Source organism: Gekko japonicus, unplaced genomic scaffold (genome assembly GCF_001447785.1).
Source record: "Gekko japonicus isolate JY-2015 unplaced genomic scaffold, Gekko_japonicus_V1.1 scaffold636, whole genome shotgun sequence".
Classification (NCBI taxonomy): domain Eukaryota; kingdom Metazoa; phylum Chordata; class Lepidosauria; order Squamata; family Gekkonidae; genus Gekko; species Gekko japonicus.
In genome coordinates, this window is record NW_015171523.1 from 69,867 (window position 1) to 76,261 (window position 6,395).

General features: G+C 49.7%; 1 pseudogene; it reads right to left on the reverse strand.

The window, feature by feature from the left end:
- LOC107117371 overlaps positions 1–6,395 on the reverse strand; it is a 48,784-nt pseudogene that overhangs the window by 35,669 nt on the left and 6,720 nt on the right.

Sequence of the window (6,395 nt, forward strand, 5' to 3'; positions counted from 1 at the left end):
GGCTATGCTTGCTGCTCAGGACTAGTTTGAAATGCTCTTCTGACAGAACTCTCAGCTGAACCCTGGACTTGGTATCAGACCTGCCTTTTTAGCCTACGCTCCCTGGCCCTGCCTTGACAATATCAGAGGCGGTGGCAGATTCCTTGTGTCAGCAAGATGGTTCTGAAGAAATGGCTGGGCCTAGTTGGCACTGCACAGTGAGGCCTATTATTTGCCCAATGCCAATTTTGGCTCTAACCTGGCCTGGAAAGCCAATAGATGGGGGAGGGAGAGAGGGAGAGGTGGAAAGAAAGCAACTATAACTTTAAATGTGTCCTCCAAACCCCCTCCATGCCCCCACTCCAGCTGGCTTGGCTCGGAGAAGGGTTTTAAAGAGACAAGTGCCTTCTCCAAGCCGGCTGGCGGGAGGGGGCTTTGAGAAGACAATTAAATTTGAAGTTGCGTTCTTTCTCTCCCCCCACCCCACTTCAAGCCTAGCCAGGGAGAGGAATACTGGCTGGGGAAGAGAAGTCCAGTCAGGGAGGCATGCCACCCCTTTGCTTCCCCAGCCGCCCTGCTGGGAGCCACACAATATATGTGAAATAGCTGCATGTGGCTCCCGAGCCGCAGTTTGGCCACACCTGAGCTATAGGAACATTTCACCCTTGTATGGATTCTCTGAAGAACATGAAAATTGGATCTATGACTCAAGCTCCTGCCACACACTGAACATTTATGAGGTTTTCCCCCCGTGTGGACTCCTCCAGGATAAAGGATACATGAGCTGGAGTACTGTGTCCAGTACTGGAGTACTGTGTCCAGTTTGGGCACCACATTTTAGGAAGGATGTTGACAAGCTCGAGCGTGTCCAGAAGGGGGCAACCAGGATGGTGAGAGGGTTGGAATCCAAGTCTTATGAGGAAAGGCTGAAAGAGTTGGGTATGTTTAGCCTGGGAAAGAGAAGGCTTAGAGGGGACATGATTGCAGTCTTCAAGTATTTGAAGGGCTGTCCTGTAGAAGAGGGAGCAGATCTATTCGCTCTTGCTCTGGATTGCAAGACTAGATCTAATGGGTGGAAATTACAAGGGAGTCATTACCGGCTAAATATCAGGAGAAACTTCCTAACTGTAAGAGTGGTTGAGCGGTGGAACAGTCTGCCTCGGGAGGTGGTGGATGCTCCTTTGCTGGACGTTTTCAAGCGGAGGCTGGATGACCATCTTTTGGGTATGTTGTAGGTAAGTAGGGCTATCTTTCAGCTATGTTCCTGCAGAGTGCAGGGGGTTGGACTAGATGACTTGCAAGATCTCTTCCAACTCTAACATTCTATGATTCTATGATCTCCTTCATTGGGCAGAGTCCATCCTTGCTTTCTTCTCTATGAGGACAATTTGGGGTTTCAAACATGGCTACAGCTCCTTCCACAGTCCAAGCATTTTTAACATTTCTTCCTGGTTAGGGTAAGATTTCTGTGTAGATTCAAGCTTTCTGCAAGAGATTATATTGCTTCAATACTTCAGTGCTTTACATGGTCTGTGGTTATCTTGTAGGTGTGAAATAAGAGAAAAGCTCTTTTCATGAGCTAAGCAGTTACATGCTTTCTCCTTGTGTGGATTCTTTGATGCTTCAGAACTGGGGTGTCAAACATGTATCCCGGCGGCCAGATCAGGCCCCCAGAGGGCTTCTATCAGGCCCGCAGTGGAACTGGCTGTCTTCTGTTTCTTCTTCCAGTTCTGTTGCTGCTGCGTCATCGTACGTTTGCAGCTTACAGATACACACCTGAATAGCATACTCAGGATTGCAACAGCACAGACATTTTGATGCAATAATTCAGAGCAAGAGGTGTCAGTTATCAGACACTACAAGAGGTGGACCCGTGATATTCGCGGGGGGGCGGCAGAGCTGACATTTCGCAAATCCACTTTGCACATACCTGGGTAGCAGTTTTTCCATTCAGCCTTTTTTCTCCTCCCCGCATATCACCTCAGCTCGGCTCGCTGCCCCTCCACCTCTCACTGCTTGTTCGGGGCCGTCATCTTTGCAGGCGGGGAGGCGCTCTGTCACTCACGCCTCCCTCAGGCGGGGCCTCGCCAGGGGCTTCAGTGCGCTGGAGCCTGGAAGGAGGGACTGAGGGCGGCCACGGGAGTGGGCTGAACCTTCCCAACACCCCTGGTAAGTTGCGCCGGGCTTCGGCGCTTTCCCGCCCTCGCCCCCCGGCTGGAGAGCGAGGCCCACGCGGCTTCTGGCCGCCGGGCCTCGGCATTGGCTTCTGGCCGCCGGGCCTCGGCGCTTCCCCCCTGGCCCCCAGCTTGAGTGCGAGGCCCGTGCGGCTTCTGGCCGCCGGGCCTTGGCGCTTCTCCCCCGCAAAGCGGCTGTGAGGCTGTGGTGGCGTTCCAGAGCGTCCCCTGCACATGCGCAGGGGACGCTCTGCCAGTTTTGGGGGGATTTAAACATCCCCCCGATATTTTTTTTTAGTTTTTAGATTTTTGTGCACCCCTGGGGACTGCCCCAAGAGTGCACAAACCTCCCCCTGCCCCCCAGGTGGCCCCGGAGCGCGGATTTAGCGATCCGCACTCACGGGGCCACTTGACTATTAGATATATAGATTAAAAAACCCAAAATATTGCAAGAGTGCTAATGTTTTAAGCATGGTTTTATTTTAAGTAAAAAAAAACCTTTGTGTTTGTGTTCTTTATAAAGTTTATATCTTCGCTACCTGGCATTACATTTTATGACACACATGGCCTGGCCCAACACAGTCTCATTTATGTCAGATCCGGCCCTCATAAGAAATGAGTTCAACACCCCTGCTTTAGAAGATTTCCATGCTGAGTTAAACTCCACACTCTGAGCATTCAAAAGGTTTTTCCTCTGTGTGGGTTCTCTAACACCACTGAAGACTGCTACTGTTGATCAGTCTTTTTCCATACACTGAGCATTCAAAAGATTTTTCCCTGTGTGGGTTTTCAGATGCTGTTGAAGATGGCCATTCCTACTGAATTTCTTTCCACACTCTGAGCATTCAAAAGGTTTCTCCCCTGTGTGGATTCTTCGGTGCAGTTCAAGAGTGCCACTCTGACTGAATCTCTTTCCACACAATGAGCATTCAAAAGGTTTCTCCCCTGTGTGGGTTCTTCGGTGCACTTGAAGGTTGCCACTGGTACAGAATCTCTTTCCACACTCAGTGCATTCAAAAGGTTTCTCCCCTGTGTGGGTTCTTTGGTGCTGTTGAAGGTTGCTACTCTGATTGAATCTCTTTCCACAGTCTGAGCATTCAAAAGGTTTCACTCCTGTGTGGGTTCTTTGGTGCTGTTGAAGATTGCCACTCTGATTGAATCCCTTTCCACACACTGAGCATTCAAAAAGGTTCTCTTTTCTGTGGGTTCTCTGATGATAAAGAAGACCCCCACTGTGACTGAATTTCTTTCCACACTCTGAACATTTAAAAGGTTTCTCCCCTGTGTGGGTTCTCTGATGCTGTTGAAGACTGCCACTTCGACTGAATCTCTTTCCACACTCTGAGCATTCAAATGGTTTCTCCCCTGTGTGGGTTCTCCGGTGCTTCTGAAGAGAGCCACTTTCACTGAATCTCTTTCCACACACTGAGCATTCAAAAGGTTTCTCCCCTGTGTGGGTTCTCAGGTGCCCTTGAAGATGACCACTCCTACTGAATCTCTTTTCACACACTGAGCATTCAAATGGTTTCTCTCCTGTGTGGGTTCTCTGGTGCTGCTGAAGATTGCTGCTGTGACTGAATCCCTTTCCACACTCAGAGCATTCAAAAGATTTCTTGCCTCTGGGTATTTTTTGGTGCACAAGGAGCTGTGATCTCTTTCTGAAGTACTTTCCACACTGAATGGATTTGCTTGCCTTCATTATCCTCTGCTTTGGAAAATGTACACTACACTTTTGTCCATCTCGAGTCTCAATCATACGGCCACTTCTCTCTCTCTTAGGTCTGCCTCGATTCCTGACGTTTTCTTTCAAGTCTTCATTTTTAACTCTATCTGACATTTGCTGATGAAGTTCCTCATCCTCCTCATTCCTCTGATCATCCTCTGCTAGAATAAAGAGAGAGATCCTGTTAGCACCTGGGAGGGCTGGTAAGGTCCTAAGGCAACTATGTGACTGCAAAAGGCAAGGATTGACAGCGCTTTGGCCTTGTCCAGCTTGGCTGATCTTAACCACCCCTCCACCTTTCCCCAGAATACCTAGTATTTAAAGATAACTCTTCCCCTCAAGAGCCACGGCTGAGCTCTATGATTGTACCACACCAAACATTGCTCAGAAGTGAACAGAAAATCCCACATGGCTATTCCTTGCCTGTTCCCTTCATATAACCATGAAGGATACTCACTCTCAGCCAGCTCATCTGGGAAGGAAATATGTTCTTGGGATCCTCCTAAGGAACTCTCCAGCCTTTCTTTGGATGCAAGGCCGTTGTCTGTCTCCACCTTAATCTCTCTTATACTTCTGGCTTCTTTCGCAGGCAGAGAGAGAGAGAGAGGGAAAGATTCTTTCGCAGGCAGAGAGAGAGAGAGAGTGAAAGAGAGAGAAAGTGATCATTCTTAAATGGGGAAGGAAAGAAATTCTCCTGGAAGGACGGAACTATAGTCAAGATCAAAGCCCTCAATCCCAACAGTATGAGGGGAATGGATCTGTGACATGAAGGCGCAGGCGCAGTGGAGCCGGAAATGGACGCGGTCGGAGCCGGAGCTGACACGGACCGCGCACTAGAATGGGGCCCGCCAAAGGAAGCCACCACGAAAAATGGAAGACCTACTCCTGGACACCAGGACGGAAGCGCCGACCCGGAAACCGCCTGGAAGAAGGAGGCCGAGCCGGAGAACAGCAAGCCCTGCCACCTGGGTGCCGGTAGTCAGCCTGTGTGGGTTTTCAGATGCTGTACTATGTGGCCTTAGATAGGGAAGCAATGTTAGAAATTCCTATGTAAACCGCCCAGAGACCCTTCGGGGTCAGGTCGGTATATAAGCCAAAGATATAAATAAATAAATAAATAAATAGTTTCCCCCAAGGGTTGACATGATTATTAGGTGGCCTGGTCTGGCTTGCAGGCGTTCGTGATTTGCATCTCCCTGCAGCTAACATCCTTATCATTTTCAAAGCCAGACTCCAGAATGTGGCCACTGGTTAATCGTGAGAGCCTGTATCCATTTGTGTAACCAGGAGGGAGGGGGGATTAGGAGCCTGCTGATAGCCTCTGGAAAATTCCGTCAGGCAGGACCCTTGATTGGGTCGTTAGGACCACCTGACCCTAGAGAGGTAGAAAGTATAATATGGGCATAGGTCTGAGGGAACTTTATGCTCATGCCATGCTAGTACACCTTGATATTTTCTTGCTTTACCACGATGAATAGTTTTACGTAGAGTAACTTAGGCTACAGCTGGGATTCTTATGCGGCAACAGGAGGTGCCATCTAATACCAACTATTCCATGTCTTAGATAGAACAGTTCGCTTTTCTTGTTTTTCTGTTGCTGAGCTGCAGAAACTGTGCTGTTTAGTGATGTCTTGTTTTTACATCCTTAATAAAGCAGATGCTTGTAACCCCATCCAGGGGGTTGATGTGTTATAAAGGTGGGCAATGGAGAAATGAGGATCTGGCCCCTTCCAAAGTCTTTCTGAGGATCTCTCATCCCCACCTTTGCCTCAGGCCAGGAGATACCTTCTCTGGCTTGGGTGATGGCCACAACACTGGCCTCAGTTGCCCCTTGGCAAGTACACACACAGGAACAAACGAAGCTGCCTTAGACTTGGTCCCTTGGTCCATTAAAGTCAGTATTGTCTACTCAGTCCAAAAGCAGTTTCAAGCAGAGTTCTTTCACATCACCTCCTACCTGGTCCTTTTAACTGGAGATGCTGGGGATTGAACCGGGGACCTTCTGCAGGCCAAGCAGATGTTCTGCCAGTGAGCCACAGCCCTTCCCCAAGTAGCGGGGCAGGGCTCGGAACGGTGTATTCCTATTCAATATTTTGATTCATGCCTCATCACAAAAGCAGCCATTCACACATTTGGCACCTACGAAGGATCCTTACCCAGAAAGACCACATTCCCGTAGTTCTCCAGCATGACTTCCCTGTACAGAGCTCTTTGTCCCGGATCCAGCAGGGCCCATTCAGCCTCAGTGAAAGAGACGGACACCTCCTCGAAGGAGAAGGGACCCTGGAAGAAAAAGCAGATTCCCTCGTCAGAGATCACGCCAAGTAGAGACCGCACACTGGAAGGGAGTAGTCTGGGAAGGTACCGGATGTAAGGCTTGGGATGGGTAAAGGGAATGGGGGTTCAGAGGATCTCACGCCTGGATACCTTGTAGAAACGGCAGGAGCAAAAGCCCCCCCCCGAGAAAGGAGAAGGGATGCAGGCTGTCTCTCCCCCCCCCCCCCCCCCCCCCCCCCGAC